Source organism: Prionailurus bengalensis, chromosome B2, assembly GCF_016509475.1.
Source record: "Prionailurus bengalensis isolate Pbe53 chromosome B2, Fcat_Pben_1.1_paternal_pri, whole genome shotgun sequence".
In the NCBI taxonomy this organism is placed as follows: domain Eukaryota; kingdom Metazoa; phylum Chordata; class Mammalia; order Carnivora; family Felidae; genus Prionailurus; species Prionailurus bengalensis.
In genome coordinates, this window is record NC_057349.1 from 1774645 (window position 1) to 1785867 (window position 11223).

General features: G+C 51.6%; 3 non-coding genes across 3 annotated transcripts; 2 read left to right on the plus strand and 1 right to left on the minus strand.

Moving 5' to 3' along the window:
• Positions 1-1922: 1922 nt before the first annotated feature.
• TRNAT-CGU lies at positions 1923-1996 on the plus strand. Its single transcript has one exon. It is a non-coding gene; the product is annotated as a tRNA-Thr (tRNA).
• A 3377-nt stretch (positions 1997-5373) lies between these two features.
• On the minus strand, positions 5374-5445 carry TRNAA-UGC. Its single transcript has one exon. It is a non-coding gene; the product is annotated as a tRNA-Ala (tRNA).
• Positions 5446-10059: 4614 nt separating this feature from the next.
• On the plus strand, positions 10060-10131 carry TRNAA-UGC. The gene has a single exon. It is a non-coding gene; the product is annotated as a tRNA-Ala (tRNA).
• Positions 10132-11223: the final 1092 nt, after the last annotated feature.

The window sequence follows — 11223 nt, forward strand, 5'->3', positions numbered from 1 at the left end:
ATTTTGGTTAAATGCCTGGGATTAACTTGAAAGTATTACAGATGTCTTTAAGTGCTACCTGTATCATTTATACACACACATTTTTTTTCTAGAAGAAAAATCTAATAAATTAAAGAGCAATGACCAAGAAAATGTACTGAGCCATGTACATAGGGAGTACTATGTACTTAACTATGTTGCCGGCCCTGTTAGGCATTCATCTGTTATCTTGTATTTCTTTTATTGTAACACTTACAATGTTCAGTAACATTTCTCCTTTCTTTCCTCCCATCTGTGGCCATCTTGTACCTAGTTGTATCCACAGAAGTCATTTCAGCACCTGACACATGCTAGGTTCTCAGTAGTACAACTCTTGTTGGCCATACTTCACTGAAAATGTTGACATTCCAATTGAACTTTTAAAAAATTATTTTATTTTTTATTTTTTATTTTAGAAAGGGGGGGCACAAACAGGGGAGGGGCAGAGGGAGAGAGAGAGAGAGAGAGAGAGAAAGAGAGAGGATCCTAAGCAGGTTCCATGCTCAGCACAGAGCTCATGTGTGTGTGGAGGGGGGAGGGGGCTCAAACCCACGACCCTGGATCATGACCTGAGCCTAAATCAAGACTCTGATGCTCAACGACTGAGCCACCCAGCTGCCCCCCAATTGCACTTTTGTGACTGAAATTTATTCAGTCCTTATCATAAACAATGCAGCTAATTAGAATTCAGAAATGCCGGGGTCCCTGGCCCAATTATGACTTGGGGTGCTGGTTTCCACACTCAGTAAACCCACAGTATCTGGAGTACACAGTAAACACCGTCCTAGCCACAGAAGTTTGCGAACAGACTAAGTTTAAAAGTGATCATCTGGCTCGCAGACATGTGTTTACACTCTCTACCAAAACACTATGAGTGGAATAGAAAATGGCAAGGCCAGAACATTTGATTCAAGAAAGGAATTTAAAACGACTTTGCGATTCGAGGGCCTCCTCATGCAGAATTCCTTCTAGCCTTGCTTGGATGGATACAGAATTCAGGAGTCCTCGGTCTTGCATTTTAACCGGGCAGCGGGAGCTGGGCGGACGTGCAGCGTCACCTTCTAAACCGGCGACTTCACTCCCCTCCCTGGTAGCACTTTCTCCTAATTAAAGGCAGAAAACCTGGGTGCAGTCCTTGACGGTTTAAGAATGAATGCTTGGTTGTGTGATGTTTATTTACACAGTCAGCTGATGCTTGTTTAGCCCCCACGAGCCGAGAGTCCACGAGGAAAGTACAGAAGGGCAGCCTCTGGAAACACCAAAGCGAAGAGGAATTTCCTCCGCCGCCGCCGCCAGCTTCGCTTCCCCCTGTGCACCTGCCGCGGCCGGCGGGGCGCTGGTGGGCTCGGGCCCGCGAGGGCGGGGCTGCGGGGCTGCGGCACCGGGCGGGGCGGGACGGGGCGGCGACCCCGGAGCAGCCGCCTTGCTCCGTCTGCTACTTGCTCGGGCACAGCCGCCCGGAACCTTTAGGCGCCCGGCTGGTTTCGGTTCGGCTCGGTTGTCCGAGCGCAGCGCGCGGTCCTCTGCGCGCCGGGATGGAAGCCGCACCCACCTGCTTCGAGGGAGGAGCCGGCCCCTCACCCGGCCTCTCACCGGAAGGTTCCCGAAGACCAAGATCGGTGTGACGTCACGCGGACGAGCCCCTTCCCGCGCACAACACTCAGCTCGACTCCCGCCTTTCCCGCCGCGAGGCTGGTCCAGCCTTTTTCCCCGGCACGGGGAGGGTGCGCGCATGCGTGCTGTCGCGCCGGTTCCAGTCCAAGCTCCCGGGTGTCCCGCGCGAGCCCCCGCCCATGCGAGCGCGACCTCCTCCGCTAGGGCGAGCGCGGGAACCTGGCGGAAGTGGCTTTCCCCCTAATGCACCGCGATTTGATCGCCAAAGTCCCTCCGACCCCCGCGCAGCTGGCTCTGTGGCTTAGTTGGCTAAAGCGCCTGTCTCGTAAACAGGAGATCCTGGGTTCGACTCCCAGCGGGGCCTGCAAAGCTTTTTTTGTTTTGGCCATTTACTCCAATTTTTTAGTCTGAAATCATCTCTAATCTCAATCTCAAATCTACTGTTTGGAGCTGTCATCTGGTTTACATTCCTGCGTGCAGGAGCCTTTCCAATAGTTCCTGCTTTCTCAGGAAGGGATTAATGGCTTGTTGCTGAATACTGCGCTTGTTGGGGGAAGGAGGGTCCAACTCTGACATGTTGCGGATGTCAGTCCTCCTCCCCTCATGATGCCCTTTTTAGCAAAAATCTTTGATTATGTACTGAACTCGTTTGTCGTTCTCTTTCATCTTCAACCTGTGGGCTTTCTTTTTCTGACATGGCCATTTTCGAAGAGTACAGAGCAATCATGTTGTAACATACTGCATAATTTGGGTTAGTCTGCGGCCTCTTCACAATTAATTTAGGCTCTGTATTTTGGGCAGGAATACAACTGATGTTGTGTCTTTTTCAGTGCATCACATCAGTGGACATATAATGTCAACTGTCCCATATTGTCCCGTTCTTGCTGATGTTAATGCTGGTCACTTGCTTATGATGATGTCTTCCAGATTTCTCTGTAACTACTTTTTTTTTTTTTTTTTGCAGTTAATAAGTATCTTTTGAGGACATGCTTTGAGACTATGTAAAGGTACTGTTCTCATTCAACTTTTACCTATTTAATTTATCACTCGATGATTCTTGCCTAAATCAATTATTAATGTAATGATTTCCAAATGTGATTTCCTAAACCCGTCATGCTTTCTATATTTATAATTTGACTTCTTAGTATAAGAAGAAGACGATTTCTTTCTTCTTCATTGACTTATTTATTTGTACGGATTCACAGGTTGTTATTGTATCCAATAGGTTATAGCCCATTACTATCAGTATTTATTTTGATATTTCTTAACCTGAAGCACAATTCAGAGTTGAGTGTAGTGTACAGGAAGCACTCTAAATGTCTTAAGCAGGAAGGATTTAAAAACAGGAAACTGGATTAGTGTAAAGTCAGCAGAAGTGATTGAGAGACAGACTTCAGACTGGACCTTCAAGTAAGAGTCCAAGAAATATCCACAAGACTGTGTTTGTGCTTTCCCCTGATTACAAGGATACACATATCTATAGAACTGCTTTACAAGGGAAGCTAGTGATAACATTGCTGAGCTCGTGGACATGCCACCATGTCTGCGAACCATGAGGTTAAGCTTAGGAGACCGCCTTGTCTAGAACCCTTCCCAAACTCAGGAGCTGTGACTGCACATTGGAACGTGGACGATGGCATTGGCTCTGTCACCGCTCTCTCTCCTGTTCTACAGAGGCTGGGCTTGTAACATTGCTACAGAGGAAGCATGTGTCCACAGTCTGGCTTGCCAGCAGAAAATGGCCAAAATGAGCAGGATAATATCCTGTTTTGTAAACCTCAGAGAAGTGTGCCTAATAATTGTTTTAATATCATTTGTATCAAGATCCCTAGGTGCGAGGGGGGTATGGGACATATCCTTTGTAGCTGTCCAAGCCCTCCAGTAAAGACTGCCAACCAGAAGAAAGTAGGAATGCATGCTGAATGCCAATACGTATCCAACAAATGTACACTCTCCTTTTATCCCTGGGGTGTGAAGACAGTAACAATAGCACTGCCTCCTGGGCTCATTTAGAATTGTGTCAGCTTTCTAGGGCTGCCGTCACAAAGCCCCACAGACATGATGGCTTAAATAACAGGAATTTTTTTTCTCACAGTTCTTGAGGAAAGTAGTCTGCAATCGGGTGTTGGTTGGGTCGTTCTCCAAAGCCTTTCCCTTGGCTTGTGGATGGCAACCACAAGTGTCTTTATATTAAATATGACCAGGCAAGTGAATCAATATTTTTATTTATGTAGGGGTGGGTTTTTTTTTTGGTGTCTTAAATAGGCTTTCCCTATAGAAAGTTCAAGAACATTAATGTTTACTTTATTTAAAGACCAGTCTCTGTTTCTTAGCCTTGCCATGTCAATTTTTTCGCTTCTGTATTAGAAAATGTTAAATAAATTACAATTGCTGAATCTTCACACATAAAAGATGAACTTAATCCTTGCTCAGGCAATGGGGGAAATGCAAACAGAAGTACAGACTTTGGCCAAACGAAGCAAGAGGGATCGTCATTATAGGATTTGGTGGGGAGGAGGGGGCGAGTTTAAGTTTTAAATATAATAATATAGTATAATATAATCGAAACAGTGTTTTATAGAATCAAAGCAAAGCAGGACTGTATATAAAGTGGCAGCATCAGGCAGGCCTGAGAATTGGACTCACATCCTGTTTTCTTAAAACTACAGAGTTAGAGGGGCATCTGGGTGGCTCAGTCTGCTGAGCGACCGACTCTTGAGTTCAGCTCAGGCCATGATCCCAGGGTTGTGGGATGAGGCCCCATGCTGAGTGTGGAGCCTGCTTAGGACTCTCTCTCTCCTTCTGCTTCTCTGCCTCCACTGGCATGTGCTTGCTCTCTCTCTAAAAAAGTAATAAAGAAAACTATACAGTTATAATAAATTTTAGAAGATGTTCCTGAAAATCCTTACTGAAACTCTGGAAAGTGGTTGGAAATAGAGCCTAAGTTTCTATGTCAAAGTCATAGCAAAATTTTTGTCAATGCCAAAGTCATTTAAGCCACATCAGTTAGATAATAAGGATACTCTGTTGCTACTGACATGATTTCCAAGAACAAATTTTCTTAGTCTATGTTTTTAGAGGACGCTGTTGGCCTATGTCCCTGATGATAATTGGTAAATTGGTAATAGCAGTTTTTTCTGGTTTACAAAAAGAACCAAGGAGAAGCTAATAAAACACTTTGCTCTCTGCATAGATTTCTAACCAAGTCTCTCTTTCCTCTTGTACCTGAAGACTGTTCTTGGCCTACAATTTCTCCTTGTTACATTCTCAGCTTCCAGCAACCAAGTCATTAGAAATTAGTCATGTGTTTACCCCATTTATACCAGTGGTGGACTTCCTAGTCAGTGGCTGGCTTTAGATGTGATCTCCTCTAAAACAGAAAGAATGAGACGTAAAGCATTTCTTTGGTTATGAACGGTAGAGGCACTTATGACAAAGTTCAAAAAGTTGCTGACAAAGCAAAGTTGCAGAAGTGGAAATAACCGGTCCATCGTCTTAGCTTAATCCCTCCTTACCCTCGCCTCTGGTCCTTGTTCAAGGGGAACCGAACATCAGCCTGTGCCCTTGGCAGAGCAAGTCGAGTATTTTCTTCAGCAGCATATTTGGCTTTCCAGCCAGAGTGAAACCTGACTTAGTTGCCTCCAGTTTAAATTGCTCAAAAGTGTCAAAAGGGCTAAAAGCCACAGACGTCTGGTTCAAGATGGAGCATTTTAAAAAGGTGTGCCACAAGCGGCAAGAGACTGGAGATGCTGGGGATTGAACCCAGGACCTCATACATGCAAAGCATGCGCTCTACCACTGAGCTACATCCCCAGAACTGTAGGGTTTATGGGGCACAAAAATACCTTTCTTTATGAATATACATCAAGTTTTCTGTAAAATGTATTTCGCTATACTTTGTTGTGCAAGGATTATATGAATTTTACAGGTCTTGAATGTCAGAAAGAAAATGTAAGTCAATATCACTAAAGGCTTTAGATTCACCTTAATCTGCCCAGGCCCAGCTCAAAACAAGCAGGTGGAAATTTGGGTTTTATCCTAACAATGACCAAGAATATGTCATTCAGATCATGAGGCTTTTGGAAAGGCTGGCATGAGAAAAACTAGACCCACAGATGGCTACAGCAACCCCCTGGGGAATGTCGTGATGGACGGACAAAGTCCTGGGTACGGGACGGAGACAGAGTCATCTTGCAGGGTCCACTCAATCTCAGGTTCTAGGCTTGGAATTGTCCACAGTGTGTGTAAATCTCGGCCCAAAAAGGAAGAGCCCACTCCGTAGACTGGGTGAGTAAACCTGTATCCTGTGGAATAAAAAGTATAAGAAAGACGCTGAAGATTCAAACATAAATCCAGGTTTTCATACTGTAGAAAGGGTTTTAGGGTGAGGCAACGGCTCTCAAAGCATGGTCTTTGTATCTGCGGCATCATCATCACCTGAAATCTTGCTAAAAGTGCAAATTCTCAGGCCCCATCTCGGTGAGTCCAGAACTTGAGGCATGGGGGCCCAGCAACCCTTGTCCTGACAAGACCCGGAGGTGATGCTGATACACGCAAAAACCGAGGAACAGAGTTTTTGTACAGAATTTTTGAACAGTCTGCTGTGCAGAATGCTACCTCACTACATCATTTTCCAACAACACTGCAGGACTCAGGTGCGTCCAACATTTAAAGATTAAACAATTTAACATAAGGCCTGAGTTTTTATAAATATTTGTGTGTAAGGGAAATCTAAGTTTTGAATTTATGTTTTTAATACACTGTGAAAATAGTGTGAATATTTACAGATGTTAATTTTTAAAGCTTAATGAATTGTGCACTGACGTACAAACCATATCAGACCCTTCTCTCGATGTTGGAAAGGCCTTGAACATCAGATCATCTGTCCACTGGCCATTCGAAGAGAAGAGGAAGATAAAGACGAGCGAAGGCAGATTAAGAACGGCAAAAGGCCGAAAGAAAGCGCGTCTACAGGTGTAGACGTCCCGTGCGTGGACAGACCAGGGATGAACCGAGGACCTCAGGCCTGCATCGAAGGTCACGTGGGAGGGAGCGAGGGCAGACCGCCCTGTCCAGGACTGGACTCAAGCATCCAGTCGCTGTGCCGGCCGGCACCCAGGGCAATTATGACCAAAATGATAAACACTCCTGTTCCGGGGCAACAGTTGCACCCCATGATCCCACCACGGACGGGATTCAGGGGCGTAGAGGTTAGCACCTCCCCCGCCGGTCAACGCAGTCCGCGGGCTGAGCCTCCAAACCCCCCGAGGCCGAATCGCTAAGAATCTGGCCACGTTGACCGTCCGGGGACCACGCAGGAGTCGTGGCACACGAGTCTCGTTCCCTCCTCACTAGACCGGCCGCCGGCCCCCTCGCCACGGCCCCTGGCCCTGCCCCAGGCTGGGGGAGAGCGGCCCGCGGCTCCGCCCGCCACCTGCGCACCTGCGCCCGGCCGCTCGCGCGCGCCGCGCTCCTGTACCCGGCAGCAGGTGTCTCAGGCTCCTTCTCCCGCACCGAACCTTCATTCTGGCTAAAATCCCACCGGCGCAAACCTGCAAATGAGTCAGGGGGCGGGGCGGGGGCTTTCCCGGGGTCCCGGAGGAGGGGGCTGGTGGTGGTGGTGTGCACGGGGTGGTGGTGTGCACGGAGTGTGCATGGGGTGGTGGTGTGCACGCGACGGTGGTAGTGTGCACGAGGTGGTGGTGTGCACGGGGTGGTGGTGTATGGGTGGTGTGCACGGAGTGTGCATGGGATGGTGGTGTGCACGAGCTGGTGGTGTGAACGCGGTGGTGGTGTGCACGCAACGGTAGTAGTGTGCACAGGGTGGTGGTGTGCACGGAGTGTGCATGGGGTGGTGGTGTGCACGGGTGGTGGTGTGAACGTGACGGTAGTGTGCACGAGGTAGTGATGTGCACGCGGTGGTGTGCACGGGGTGGCGGTGTGCACAGGGTGGTGGTGTGCACGGGGTGGTGGTGTGAACGCGGTGGTGGTGTACACGGGGTGGTAGTGTGCACGGAGTGTGCATGGGGTGGTGGTGTGCACGGGTGGTGGTGTGCACGCGACGGTGGTAGTGTGGACGAGGTGGTGGTGTGCACGGGGTGGCGGTGTGCACGGGGTGGTGGTGTGCACGGGTGGTGGTGTGCACGCGATGGTGGTAGTGTGCACGCGGTGGTGGTGTGCACACGACGGTGGTAGTGTGCACGAGGTAGTGATGTGCACGCGGTGGTGTGCACGGGGTGGCGGTGTGCACAGGGTGGTGGTGTGCACGGGGTGGTGGTGTGAACGCGGTGGTGGTGTACACGGGGTGGTGGTGTGCACGGAGTGTGCACGGGTGGTGGTAGTGTGCACGCGGTGGTGGTGTGCACACGACGGTGGTAGTGTGCACGGGGTGGTGGTGTGCACGGGGTGGTGGTGTACATGGAGTGGTGGTGTGCACGCGACGGTGGCAGTGTGCACGAGGTGGTGGTGTGCACGGGGTGGTGGTGTGCACGGAGTGTGCATGGGGTGGTAGTGTGCACGGGGTGGTGGTGTGCACGGAGTGTGCATGGGGTGGTGGTGTGCATGGGTGGTGGTGTGCACGCGACGATGGTGTGCACGGGGTGGTGGTGTGCACAGAGTGGTGGTGTGCACGCGGTGGTGGTGTGCACGGAGTGTGCATGGGGTGGTGGTGTGTACAAGGTGGTGGTGTGCACGGGGTGGTGGTGTGAACGCGGTGGTGGTGTATGGGGTGGTGGTGTGCATGGGGTGGTGGTGTGCATGGGTGGTGGTGTGCACGCGACGGTGGTGTGCACGGAGTGTGCATGGGGTGGTGGTGTGCACGGGTGGTGGTGTCCACGCGACGGTGGTGTGCACGCGACGGTGATGCTGTGCACAGGTTGGTCTGCACAGGAACCACTCCCCCGGCGGGGTCTGCAGGTGGGTGGCGGGCAGGTGAGGTCCAGGACCAAGAGGAGCTTGGGGACAGCTGGGGGCTGGCACGAACTGCAGTCGGCAGAGCGAAGGGACACCACGCGCTTCCGCAGGGAAGTCGGGTCCTTTGCGCACGTCGGTCGGGAAGTGCTTGGCGCCGCTCTCCTGGAGGCTTGCGGTGAGACGTCGAGGCTCGCCGAGGGCCTCGCGTCCTGCGGGGGTAGAACCGTTGGCTTCATTGCTTGTTTTTAGACACTTCTGTTTATGTTTGTGTCTCCCTTCCCGGTTCCAATTTACCTTTCCTTCTCTGGCTGTACGTCCACTGTCCTTCCCTCCCCAACTCGGCCGAGCCCGGTGCGTTTTCGGGACGCGCAGGGCACCATCGCCGCTATGGGCATTTTCTGGGAGAGTTCCAGGGCTTCGGGGTCACCGGGAGCAGCCGGACTGGTCACAGAGCCCGGCTCGCTCCAAACACCGAGGAGCCGCCCGCCCGCGGCAGTAAAGCCGGTAAAGGCCAAGGAATCTGCCAGAAGGAAAGGCCTGAGGGAAGGCGAGGAAGCGTGAGACAGACCGGGGCACGGGCTGAAAAGGTGACCTGTCTACGAAAGCTGGGAGCGACCCCGACGAGTCCCCGCCGAGCCCCGCGTAAGGCAGAGGCCGGGTGGTGGGCCGCGCGGCTAGAACCTGAAGGCCGAAATCGCAGCCCTGGGAGCGGGCGGCAAGGGCCGTGCTGCGCTGGCTGACACCGAGCAGGACGGATGCAGGTGTCTGGGCGGGGAACCCCCCGGGGGTCGGCCCCCGCGAGCCCAGAGCACCCCCACCCAGCGGCCGCCCGGGTCTCGTTTCTCCCGCGCATCTTTGCAGAGGATGCGCTAGGTGAAGCCCACGAGTGCGTTTCAGAGCCGCACCTGCCCAGACCCTGGGCGGACCGCTGCGGGGGCTCACCTGGGGCGTCCACGCGCCACCTGAGCGCAGAACTTTGGCCGAAATGGAGAAGCGTCGCCGCCCACCGCTGCGAGCGCAAACGGGCCTTTGTTCAGGGGTCCGGTGTCTCCTCAAGGGTGCGCGGTACGCTTGCCCGTCCGGTGTGGGCCGGAGCGCCCGCCCCGCTGCCCTGAACGAGCTATGCGCGTACTTCGCAATCCGCCTCTCCCCCGCGCACTTCACCGCACGGTTCTCTGCGCTGCGACACGAACCCTGGACAGAGGTCACCTCTCCGGCATCCCTCGCCACCCTTTACTGAGGGGCTGCCGCGTGCCAGGCTCGGTGCCGTCGGCTGGAGGTAGGGTGATGGGGAAGGACACCCAGGGCTCTGCCCTTCTGACATCACCCTAGGGGGAAGCAGGCAAACGTAACCCAATAACACAGATCTGCAAATATAAAAGGCGCATTAAAGGGGAGCGCGGGGCACTCTGATGAGTTAGGTAATGGGCGCTTGTTAGATCCGCCTGCTGGCGTTTCTGTGCCTGAGGGAGGGCCTGGGTCAGCAACGAAGGAGAAGGGAGCGGGTTTCGTGGTGGGGATGTAGCTCAGTGGTAGAGCGCATGCTTTGCATGTATGAGGCCCCGGGTTCGATCCCCGGCATCTCCACTTTACAGACGCTCCCGTTCGCTTCTTATTTAGCCCTTGGCAGGCCCCTCTTCAAATACTGAAGTGACTGAGAGAAAGGAGTTTTCTTCCATCCGGAATTCTTACTGGACTAAGAATTAAATTGGCTTGACACAGGTTACCAGGGTGAAAAGAGGCTTAATAGTGACACTGAGAAGCACTTTAGACAGAGAGAAGGTGAATTCGTGAGGAAATGACAGGACGGAGCCAACAGACGTTTTGGGGACTTTGATTAGTAAGGGATTTTAAGCGGAATTTGGGCTGAGGTAGATTTGCTGAAAAAGTAACGAGCTTATACAGCTGTCTCAATTTTACAACCCGCGTCTCTGGTGATAAGGATGTCTTTTACTTCTTAGTACAGGACTCTCCCTTTCGTATGGAAAGTTTATTTCCTGCTTCCAGGGCACAGAGGAGGGTGTGATGTCCTTGAACCTGCTGTTTCCCAAGTAGCTGCAATTAAAAGTAATTAATATGCCGTTGGGGCGCCTAGGTGTCCGTTGGGGACTCTGGATTTCAGCACAGGTCATGATCTCTGAGTTAGTGGAGCCTCCCCTGGGGCTCTGCGCTGATGGGGTGGAGCCTGCTTGGGATTCTCTTTCTCCCTCTCTCTATGCCCCTCCCCGACATGCATGTGCGCGCCCGCTCTCTCTCAAAATAAATAAATAAAACGTTTAAAAAATAATTGCTATGCCACTGAGGTCCATTTGGGGACATCCATTTTGGAGATAAAGCCCCATATGGGGCTCTGCGCAGGCATCGCAGAGCCTGCTTGGGATTCTCTCCCTCCCTCTCTCTCTCTCTGCCCTTTCCCCACTTGTGCTGTGTCTGTCTCCCTCAAAATAAATACATAAAACTTAAAAAACCCATCTTCTGGCGTTCCCAATACTTACTGTAATGCGTTACCGGCTCCATCTGCTTGGAGAAAGCAGTCATCTTTTAAGGCCAGTATTTCATTGGTGGGGTTGGGCGTGTTCTGTTTTACAGCATTAGGAGGTGGATGTGTAACCGTCTCACCTCTAGCCTCATGGAATTAACCGTTGGTTTCAGGCGAAGTCCACCTGTTCCATCCGTTCT